Below are 12,704 nucleotides of genomic sequence, written 5' to 3'. Positions count from 1 at the left end.
AATGTTGGCTAAAGAATATGCCTGAAGATAAAATATGAGAATACTTATTAACTGTTAAATGTTATGAAGGAAACAAAATGATCAGTGATAGAGAATAAGTGGATAATGAGAGGGGAGAGGCATTAGGCTCTACTGACAGAGGGTGGTCAGAAAAGCCTGCCTAAATAGGTGAGAATATACTAAAACATAAAGGTTGAGTAGGAGTCAGTCATGTGAAAAATAGTGAGGAGTGACCTCTGCAGAAGTGAATGTGAAAGTCTAGGTCAGGAAACAGTAGAGTAGGGACTCCTTTCCAACTCAAGGACTTTTTAAAAATGTCACATAACAAATTAAACGTTTTGATAGAATGAATTTATAATTTCTTTAATTTGTGAAAATTCTCCCTGAATATCTCCAATTGTGTCATATAAAAGTTAAACTCTGTATTTCTTATGTCCATAAAAATTATTATTCTTACAAGAAGCATCTCAAAAGTCAGTATTTTGGGACAGATTTTCATGGACTTCTTTTTTGTCTCCATGCCTTAGGCAAAAATATTGCATTCTCTGTACTCTTCAGATTTCATGATGCAGTTATCTGATATTTTATTAATTTTCTCCAACCTTCCCACTCGCAGCTTCTCCATATATAGACTCACATATTCTAAGCTATTATCGTCTTCAAGGAATGACTATTTCTGGAATATGCTGTTAATTTCAAGGCTCTATCCTACCCTTGTTTTCTAAAGAGTACATTCTTCATTCCACTCTTGATTCTTTATCCTTCAACACTAAAATAGGGTCAGTCCCTCCTTTCTCTTAGCATGCTGACAATAATTCTATTGTCCACAACATATTTTGTCATAATTATTTTCCAAAATAATTTGCCCAATGTTGAGCAAACCATGCATGACCCAAATATCAACCTGTAAAATGAGGACACAACAGAATCATAAAGTATCTCATTCACCTTTTTCCACATAGTATTTATTCCATTCATCTCTTTATTCTAGAACCTCATCAATAAATGTTGTTAGTAAAAGCTTGTTGAGTGAATTTATCTAAAAATGTGAAGAAATATGAGATAAATATCTTGTTTACTGTTTATGTGTCATTTTGATTTGACCATGCTTTCTGAAAATGAAGCATTCAAATCACCCTAGATGGCTCAGAAGGCATTCTATTCTTATAAAGCCCAAGGAGAAAGAATGTCTAATCCTACGCAGAGAATTTTTTTAATTTCTGTTTAGTCACAAAGTATTTCAAAGTTAACGAAGGAATTTCTTCAAAAAACAATCCCTCACTAGGGAAATATGATTAATGCATAAAGTACAAAAGCACTAGCACCCACACAGAGTATAAGTACAAAATATTTAGGGATCAGATTTAGCTTTTAAAATTCTAAGGTCACTTTTAACTGTAACACTCTATTTCCTCAAATATGTGGCTGTCACTTTAATCTTTTTCTCCAACTGCAAATGCACACAATTAATTAAGAAAAGCTTGGAATAAAATAACAGGAACTGATACAAAACTTAAGTATAAATAATTATAAACATATATACGATCATAGAAAGCTGTTTGGTCATGCATGATTTGCTCAACATTGCATGAGTCTAACACTGATTGAGTTTTCTAGTTCTTATGAAAAGTATAAGGGTTTTGAGAAAATTCGGTACTCTACTTCAGCAAATATTTATTGAACAAGAAGTCTGGGGGGGGACCTTGAAGATGGCGGAAGAGTAAGACGCGGATATCACCTTCCTCCCCACAGATACATCAGAAATACATCTACACGTGGAACAACTCCTACAGAACACCTACTGAAGGCTGGCAGAAGACCTCAGACCTCCCAAAAGGCAAGAAACTCCCCACGTACCTGGGTAGGGCAAAAGAAAAAAAGAAAAAACAGAGACAAAAGAATAGGGACGGCACCTGCACTAGTGGGAGGGAGCTGTGAAGGAGGAAAGGTTTCCACACACTAGGAAGCCCCTTCGAGGGCGGAGACTGCGGGAGGCACAGGGGAAAAGCTTCGGAGCCACGGAGGAGAGCGCAGCAACAGGGGTGCGGAGGGCAAAGCGGAGAGATTCCCACACAGAGGATCGGTGCCGACCGGCACTCACCAGCCCGAGAGGCTTGTCTGCTCACCCGCCGGGACGGGCGGGGCTGCGAGCTGAGGCTCTGGTTTCGGTTTCAGACGGAGCGCAGGGAGAGGACTGGGGTTGGCGGCTTGAACATAGCCTGAAGGGGTTAGTGCACCACGGCTACCCGGGAGGAAGTCCGGAGAAAAGTCTGCACCTGCCGAAGAGGCAAGAGACTTTTTCTTCCCTCTTTGTTTCCTGGTGCGCGAGGAGAGGGGATTAAGAACGATGCTTAAAGGAACTCCAGAGACGGGCGCAAGCCGCGGCTAAAAGCGCAGACCCCAGAGACGGGCGGGAGACGCTAAGGCTGCTGCTGCCGCCACCAAGGGGCCTGTGTGCGAGCACAGGTCACTCTCCACACCCCTCTTCCGTGGAGCCTGTGCAGCCCGCCACTGCCAGGTTCCCGGGATCCAGGGACAACTCCCCCGGGAGAACGCAGGGCGCGCCTCAGGCTGGCGCAACGTCACGCCGGCCTCTGCCGCCGCAGGCCCGCCCTGCACTCCGTGCCCCCCCCCCCCCCCGCCCCCCGGCCTAAGTGAGCCAGAGCTCCTGAATCAGAAGCTCCTTTAACCCTGTCCTGTCTGAGCAAAGAACAGACGCCCTCCGGCGACCTACACGCAGAGGCGGGTCCGAATCCAAAGCTGAGCCCCTGGTAGCTGTGAGAACAAAGAAGAGAAAGGGAAATCTCTCCCAGCAGCCACAGAAGCAGCAGATTAAAGCTCCACAATCAACTTGATGTACCCTGCATCTGTGGAATACATGAATAGACAACGAATCATCCCAAATTAAGGAGCCGTGTGGATAAAAGGCTCTTAGTGCTGCAGCCAGGAGTTAGTGCTGTGCCTCTGAGGTGGGAGAGCCAACTTCAGGACACTGGTCCACAAGAGACCTCCCAGCTGCACATAATATCAAACGGCGAAAATATCCCAGAGATCTCCATCTCAATGCCAGCACCCAGCTTCACTCAATGACCAGCAAGCTACAGTGCTGGACATCCTATGCCAAACAACTAGCAAGACAGGAACACAACCCCACGCATTAGCAGAGAGGCTGCCCAAAATCATAATAAGTCTACAGACACCCCAAAACACACCACCAGACGTGGACCTGCCCACCAGAAGGACAAGATCCAGCCTCATCCACCAGAACACAGGCACTAGTACCCTCCACCAGGAAGCCTACACAACCCACTGAACCAACCTTAGCCACTGGGGACAGACACCAAAAACAACAGGAACTACGAACCTTCAGCCTGCAAAAAGGAGACCCCAAACACAGTAAGATAAGCAAAATGAAAAGACAGAAAAACACACAACAGATGAAAGAGTAAGATAAAAACCCACCAGACCTAACAAATGAAGAGGAAATAGGCAGTCTACCTGAAAAAGAATTCAGAATAATGATAGTAAACATGATCCAAAATCTTGGAAATAGAATAGAGAAAATGCAAGAAACATTTAACAAGGACCTAGAAGAACTAAAGATGAAACAAACAATGATGAACAACACAATAAATGAAATTAAAAATACTCTAGATGGGATCAATAGCAGAATAACTGAGGCAGAAGAACGGATAAGTGACCTGGAAGATAAAATAGTGGAAATAACTACTGCAGAGCAGAATAAAGAAAAAAGAATGAAAAGAACTGAGGACAGTCTCAGAGACCTCTGGGACAACATTAAACGCACCAACATTCGAATTATACGGGTTCCAGAAGAAGAAGAGAAAAAGAAAGGGACTGAGAAAATATTTGAAGAGATTATAGTTGAAAACTTCCCTAATATGGAAAAGGAAATAGTTAATCAAGTCCAGGAAGCACAGAGAGTCCCATACAGGATAAATCCAAGGAGACATATGCCAAGACACATATTAATCAAACTGTCAAAAATTAAATACAAAGAAAACATATTAAAAGCAGCAAGGGAAAAACAACAAATAACACACAAGGGAATCCCCATAAGGTTAACAGCTGATCTTTCAGCAGAAACTCTGCAAGGCAGAAAGGACTGGCAGGACATATTTAAAGTGATGAAGGACAAAAACCTACAATAAAGATTACTCGACCCATCAAGGATCTCACTCAGATTTGATGGAGAAATTAAAACCTTTACAGACAAGCAAACGCTGAGAGAGTTCAGCACCACCAAACCAGCTTTACAACAAATGCTAAAGGAACTTCTCTAGGCAAGAAACACAAGAGAAGGAAAAGACCTACAATAACACACCCAAAACAATTAAGAAAATGGAAATAGGAACATACATATCAATAATTACCTTAAATGTAAATGGATTAAATGCTCGCACCAAAAGACACAGACTGGCTAAATGGATATAAAAACAAGACCCATATATATGCTGTCTACAAGAGACCCACTTCAGACCTAGAGACACATACAGACTGAAAGTGAGGGGATGGAAAAAGATATTCCACGCAAATGGAAACCAAAAGAAAGATGGAGTAGCAATTCTCATATCAGACAAAACAGACTTTAAAATAAAGACTATTAGAAGAGACAAAGAAGGACACTACATAATGATCAAGGGATCGATCCAAGAAGAAGATATAACAATTGTAAATATTTATGCACCCAACATAGGAGCACCTCAATACATAAGGCAAATACTAACAGCCATAAAAGGGGAAATCGACAGTAACACATTCATAGTAGGGGACTTTAACACCCCACTTTCACCCATGGACGGATCATCCAAAATGAAAATAAATAAGGAAACACAAGCTTTAAATGATACATTAAACAAGATGGACTTAATTGATATTTATAGGACACTCCATCCAAAAACAACAGAATACACATTTTTCTCAAGTGCTCATGGAACATTCTCCAGGATAGATCATATCTTGGGTCACAAATCAAGCCTTGGTAAATTTAAGAAAATTGAAATTGTATCAAGTACCTTTTCTGACCACAATGCCATGAGACTAGATACCAATTACAGGAAAAGATCTGTAAAAAATACAAACACATGGAGGCTAAACAATACACTACTTCATAACGAAGTGATCACTGAAGAAATCAAAGAGGAAATCAAAAAATACCTAGAAACAAATGACAACGGAGACACAACGACCCAAAACCTATGGGATGCAGCAAAAGCAGTTCTAAGGGGGAAGTTTATAGCAATACAAGCCCACCTTAAGAAGCAGGAAACATCTCGAATAAACAACCTAACCTTGCACCTCAAGCAATTAGAGAAAGAAGAACAAAAAAACCCCAAAGCTAGCAGAAGGAAAGAAATCATAAAAATCAGATCAGAAATAAATGAAAAAGAAATGAAGGAAACAATAGGAAAGATCAATAAAACTAAAAGGTGGTTCTTTGAGAAGATAAACAAAATAGATAAACCACTAGCCAGACTCATCAAGAAAAAAAGGGAGAAGACTCAAATCAATAGAACTAGAAATGAAAAAGGAGAAGTAACAACTGACACTGCAGAAATAAAAAAGATCATGAGAGATTATTACAACAACTCTATGCCAATAAAATGGACAATCTGGAAGAAATGGAAAAATTCTTAGAAAGGCACAACCTGCCAAGACTGAATCAGGAAGAAATAGAAAATATGAACAGACCAATCACAAGCACTGAAATTGAAACTGTGATTAAAAATCTCCCAACAAACAAAAGCCCAGGACCAGATGGCTTCACAGGCGAATTCTATCAAACATTTAGAGAAGAGCTAACACCTATCCTTCTCCAACTCTTCCAAAATATAGCAGAGGGAGGAACACTCCCAAATTCCTTCTACGAGGCCACCATCACCTTGATACCAAAACCAAACAAGGATGTCACAAAGAAAGAAAACTACAGGCCAATATCACTGATGAACATAGATGCAAAAATCCTCAAGAAAATGCTAGCAAACAGAATCCAACAGCACATTAAAAGGATCATACACCATGATCAAGTGGGGTTTATTCCAGGAATGCAAGGATTCTTCAATATACACAAATCTATCAATGTGATACACCATATTAACAAATTGAAGGAGAAAAACCATATGATCATCTCAATAGATGCAGAGAAAGCTTTTGACAAAATTCAACACCCATTTATGATAAAAACCCTGCAGAAAGTAGGCATAGAGGGAACTTTCCTCAACATAATAAAGGCCATATATGACAAGCCCACAGCAAACATCATCCTCAGTGGTGAAAAACTGAAAGCATTTCCACTAAGATCAGGAACAAGACAAGGTTGCCCACTCTCACCACTTTTATTCAACATAGTTTTGGAAGTTTTAGCCACAGTAATCAGAGAAGAAAAGGAAATAAAAGGAATCCAAATCGGAAAAGAAGAAGTAAAGCTGTCACTGTTTGCAGATGACATGATACTATTCATAGAGAATCCTAAAGATGCTACCAGAAAACTACTAGAGCTAATCAAGGAATTTGGTAAAGTAGCAGGATACAAAATTAATGCACAGAAATCTCTGGCATTCCTATATACTAATGACGCAAAATCTGAAAGTGAAATCAAGAAAATACTCCCATTTACCATTGCAACAAAAAGAATAAAATATCTAGGAATAAACCTACCTAAGGAAACAAAAGACCTGTATGCAGAAAATTATAAGACACTGATGAAAGAAATTAAAGATGATACAAATAGATGGAGAGATATACCATGTTCTTGGATTGGAAGAATCAACATTGTGAAAATGACTCTACTACCCAAAGCAATCTATAGATTCAATGCAATCCATATCAAACTACCACTGGCATTTTTAACAGAACTAGAACAAAAAATTTCACAATTTGTATGGAAACACAAAAGACCCCGAATAGCAAAAGCAATCTTGAGAACGATAAAAGGAGCTGGAGGAATCAGGCTCCCTGACTTCAGACTATACAACAAAGCTCCAGTAATCAAGACTGTATGGTACTGGCACAAAAACAGAAAGATAGATCAATGGAACAAGATAGAAAGCCCAGAGATAAACCCAGGCACATATGGACACCTTATCTTTGATAAAGGTGGCAGGAATGTACAGTGGAGAAAGGACAGCCTCTTCAATAAATGTTGCTGGGAAAACTGGACAGGTACATGTAAAAGTATGAGATTAGATCACTCCCTAACACCATACACAAAAATAAGCTCAAAATGGATTAAAGACCTAAATGTAAGGCCAGAAATTATCAAACTCTTAGAGGAAAACATAGGCAGAACACTCTATGACATAAATCACAGCAAGATCCTTTTTGACCCACCTCCTAGAGAAATGGAAATAAAAAAAAAATATACAAATGGGACCTAATGAAACTTAAAAGCTTTTGTACAGCAAAGGAAACCATAAACAAGACCAAAAGACAACCCTCAGAATGGGAGAAAATATTTGAAAATGAAGCAACTGACAAAGGATTAATTTCCAAAATTTACAAGCAGCTCATGCAGCTCAATAACAAAAAAACAAACAACCCAATCCAAAAATGGGCAGAAGACCTAAATAGACATTTTTCCAAAGAAGATATACAGATTGCCAACAAACACATGAAAGAATGCTCAACATCATTAATCATTAGAGAAATGCAAATCAAAACTACAATGAGATATCATCTCACACCAGTCAGAATGGCCATCATCAAAAAATCTAGAAACAATAAATGCTGGAGAGGGTGTGGAGAAAAGGGAACACTCTTGCACTGCTGGTGGGAATGTAGATTGATACAGCCACTATGGAGAACAGTATGGAGGTTCCTTAAAAAACTACAAATAGAACTACCATATGACCCAGCAATCCCACTACTGGGCATATACCCTGAGAAAACCAAAATTCAAAAAGAGTCATGTACCAAAATGTTCATTGCAGCTCTATTTATAATAGCCTGGAGATGGAAACAACCTAAGTGCCCATCATTGGATGAATGGATAAAGAAGATGTGGCACATATATACAATGGAATATTACTCAGCCATAAAAAGAAACGAAATTGAGCTATTTGTAATGAGGTGGATAGACCTAGAGTCTGTCATACAGAGTGAAGTAAGTCAGAAAGAAAAAGACAAATACCGTATGCTAACATATATATATGGAATTTAAGAAAAAAAAATGTCATGAAGAACCTAGGGGTAAGACAGGAATAAAGACGCAGACATACTGGAGAACGGACTTGAGGATATGAGGAGGGGGAAGGGTGAGCTGTGATAGGGCGAGAGAGAGTCATGGACATATACACACTAACAAACGTAGTAAAGTAGATAGCTAGTGGGAAGCAGCCGCATGGCACAGGGATATTGGCTCGGTGCTTTGTGACAGCCTGGACGGGTGGGATAGGGAGGGTGGGAGGGAAGGAGACGCAAGAGGGAAGACATATGGGAACATATGTGTATGTATAACTGATTCACTTTGTTATAAAGCAGAAAGTAACACACCATTGTAAAGCAATTATACCCCAATAAAGATGTTAAAAAAAAAAAGAAAAGAAGAAGTCTGGAACTGAAAATATTTTCCAGAATTGTTTTCTGTAAATTAATACATAATGTGAAGCAGAGATAAATATTTTAGATTTTTATTGTTTTGTTCTATAGTTATTCTTCAGAGTAAAGCTGTAAAAAACTTTAAAAAATCTACTGTTTACAGGAAGAATTGGATACGAAAATTTCCACTTGGATTTATTCAATCTAAAATGTAACTTAGAGAAATACTAAATGTTTTTATTTTATTTATAATTCAAGTTTCTATTTCATAAGGTTATAGGCTATTGCATAGTTAAGAGAGAGTTCCAAAAACCATATAATTAGTTTTATAACTCTAAATGTATCAAATGATGAAAGTTTGAAAATACTTTAACTTTCCAGATTTCTAATTGGAATTAACTATGTACATATTAACTACATAATATTTAAAGTATAAAAATTAACTTAAATTAATTGAAAATCTGTGCAATCTTTTATGTTTTCACACTTCGGGAAAGGTATTGTTTGCACATTGTTTTTAGAATGGAGAAATAAATGGTGCCCAAATCAATCATTACAATCAAGTTTATTCCTAGACAAAATTGTAAAAATGAAGTTTATTTTCACATTTAATGCCTCATTTTGGTCTGCCTGGCAATTGTTTATTCTTGTACAGACCTTTCTAAATCAAAATTTCCAACTTTTGTTTGTATAAATTATTCTAAGAGTATTTTGCCACTATACCACGTAATGTGTTTAGAGATGATATCAGTATTAGTAATCCAGATATAATTTACCCTTTAAATGGGTCTTTCTTCGGGTAAAGGCTTTATCCAAAAGTAAAATGCAAAGCTTATGGTATAGACTACTTTTCAGGGACTCAAGTTAAAAAGAATAATTTAAGAGTAATTGATTTACAATGTTGTGTTAGCTTCAGGTGTACAGGAAAGTGATTCAGTAATACATATGTATAAATGTTTATATATTCTTTTCTGAGTATATTTCTTATTCTTGGTTCATTAAGAAAATTTTTTAGAATTTTTATTTTCATAAGTAAACTGGGTTTTGGAAAAGGACAGATTATCTTTTGAGGAGTGTTCGTTTGTCCTTCAGTGCAGAAACTACCTGTTTCAACAAAATGTCATATTAAAAAAATCTCATGTAAATTATTGTGATTTAAAATAAATACAATTTGACATTTAAAATTTTCCTTTCTAACTGCTAAATTATGAAGACAGAAGAGATTCTGGTTAAATAACATTGATATTTGCAGTCTATTATTTAATCAGTAAATTTTTGAATGTCATCTAAACAAAGCTGGACATCTTTTTAATTAAATATTTTACTTTCATTCTGTTTTTCATTTTGGTGTATAAAAGATAATAAAAATAGAGACAGTTTAAATCTTCTTTAAAGTGAATAAGAGAAAAAGAGAGTTCTCCATAAGAATGAGATAGGAACCAGATTAAAATTTTGTCCATAAGTTTATCTAGATTGCACAATGTTCATTAGGATTATGCACAGAACTTGGAAGATTAAATATAAATATATTTCCATTATGGATTGAATGTATATACACACACACACATATATATACACACATACATGTATATAATGTCATGCAATTCATTTTTAATAATCAGGGTTCATTTAATCTAAGATAATTCTTATACCATACACATTCTGTTAAAACAAACAAACAAAACTCCAGGAAACCAGTTTTTGAGAAAGGAGGAGCAAGGAAGTGGAAAATAACACCTGTCACAATAAGACTGTGTTAGAAGATTTGTAGATTTGCTGGTTTATAAACTCTACACCACTTAAAATCTGTAAATAAAAAAAATTCACTTTGATTCTTAATTCTCATTTATAAAAGCACAATACACAGATTAAGCTTTGACCTGGCCATACAGAATTTTAACAGGATGGCTGTTCCTCAAGCCAACTAACTTTGGAAATCAAGTTAGTCAACCTCTTGGTGCAATTAGCAGAGTGTTGATTGTATTTATACACTTTGGGCCTCTCCAGGTTTGTATGTATGGTTTCCCACTTGTGATATCCCTAGTCAAGGATACTGATGTAAGCAATTGATATTTCTAACTCATCATAAGAACTATACTGAAAATAAAACTATTTTAAACTGTAAGATACATGCTCATAATGAGGCAGCTCAATGTCTTTACTAACACACACCTATACTTGTGTGTATAAATGTAATATATATTTTATTTGAGACAGAATTATTATTAGTGTGAGACTGGAAATACTCTTATTAAGATGCACTGTAATCGTGTCAAGGCACGGTCCTAGACCTTGCAAAGAAGTCTTAAACCAGCAACATGTTTTGTGATGGAATTCAGTGATTAAGTTACTCAGCTCTGCTTTTCTCCCTTGATTCCTCTTGTTTAGCTCTGATGATTCTTAAATTTGGCTTTCACTCCAAACCTTAATTCTTGAACTGGCCACATCAGATTTGGCAGATTTGCCCTACAAGGGCAGAGTTGAGGAGCAAAGCTTATTAGCAAAACCCATTCACACAATTATGTTCTCTCAAGTCATTTAAATAGCATTTCATGCTTGATATTCAAAGCACTAAGTATTACACCTAGTAATTGCATCGTTAAGTACAATAAAAGTCTTATGCCTGGGTTAAATGTCATAATAGTGTATAACGATTAGGGCAGCTCATTGTCTCTATAATCACAATCCATTTATATTGTTAAAAACTATACCCTTCCAACTTTCCCCCATGGTCATATTTTAAGACTACGTCAAATTTTTTGTGTTATTTTCACTCAAATCTATTTGTTATTGTCCTAATGACCTCAGTCTTGGCCTGGATCATCTATGATCCTGACCTGAGTACTCCATGTGAGTTTACCGAGGGCCATCATAATTACTTATACAGCAATTACATACTGTCAGTGCATTTTTTTCATGGCAGCCATTTGTTTCATGTAACTCAATAACCATGAAAACTGTGAGACTCACTAAACAAAAGTTAAGGTAGACCATTTTGATTATGTAGGGTTTTAATGATTTATTTCTAATTATGGTAATAATATGTGTTTTAAACATATGACATTTAGAAAGGTATAAAAAGTAGGCAAAGATGATCCTTCTGGATATTTTTGTTTATTTCTTTTAAGGGAAATGATAAAAAATTAGCCAATACTAGTACTATAATAACTATATCATTTAATGAGAAATATTGTATGTCTGGCATTTTCCTCAGTTTTCTATGTATTTACTTTTTTAAACTTCCAAACAATACTACAGTTAGGTATTGTTTATCTCATTTTACAGATAAGCTAATGATCAGAAAATTTAATCAAATTATCATAGGGCACAGAATTATTTAATATAGTAGTCAAGATTCAAACCAATATCTCTTTGACTCCCAAAACGAATATGTTGATCACTATATTTTAGCAAAATAATGGAATGATTAATGATATACACTTTTTAAAATTATTATAAAGATGTGAGGAAAGTTGGAATGAGGATTTAAAAAAGACAACAAAGAGTATTGCTTTAGGCAAATGAGATTAAACCTGCGGAGGACTTTCTGGGCACATATGTAAGCACTAAGTGGCTTAGGATACAAGTTGGTCGATATGCAAGGGACAAGTCATCCAGTATACAACTACCCCCTCTGTAGGGGAGGCTTTCTGATGAACATTGATATGAGTCTCCAATTATCTAAATACTCTGTGCTCAGTAATATAGGAATAGCCATATGGATGGTAGACAGAATAATAGCTCCCCCAGAGAGGTTCAAGTTCTAATTACTAGATCCTGTGAATATGTTAGGTTATACATCAAAAGAGAATTAAGGTTGCTCTTCAGAAGACCTTGAGGTGAGGAGATTATCCTGGATTATCTGGGTGAGCCCAATGTAATCACAGGGTCCACATATAAGTGGAAGAAGAAGGCAGGAGAGAGTGTCAGAATGAAGCAATGTGGGAAAGACTGGAATGGCTGTTGCTGGTTTTGAAGATGGAAGGGGGCAACAAGCCAAGGAATGGAGGCAGTCTCTAGCAGTAGAAGAGTCAAGAAAAACAATTCTCCTTTAAAGCCTCTAGAAGGGAAGGTAGCCCTGCTAATATTTTGATTTTAGACCGGTCATATCCATTTCAGACATCTGACCTCCCCAAAATGTGATACTT

This window comes from Pseudorca crassidens, chromosome 6, assembly GCF_039906515.1.
Source record: "Pseudorca crassidens isolate mPseCra1 chromosome 6, mPseCra1.hap1, whole genome shotgun sequence".
Taxonomy (NCBI): domain Eukaryota; kingdom Metazoa; phylum Chordata; class Mammalia; order Artiodactyla; family Delphinidae; genus Pseudorca; species Pseudorca crassidens.
Note: the sequence above shows the minus strand (reverse complement) of the source record.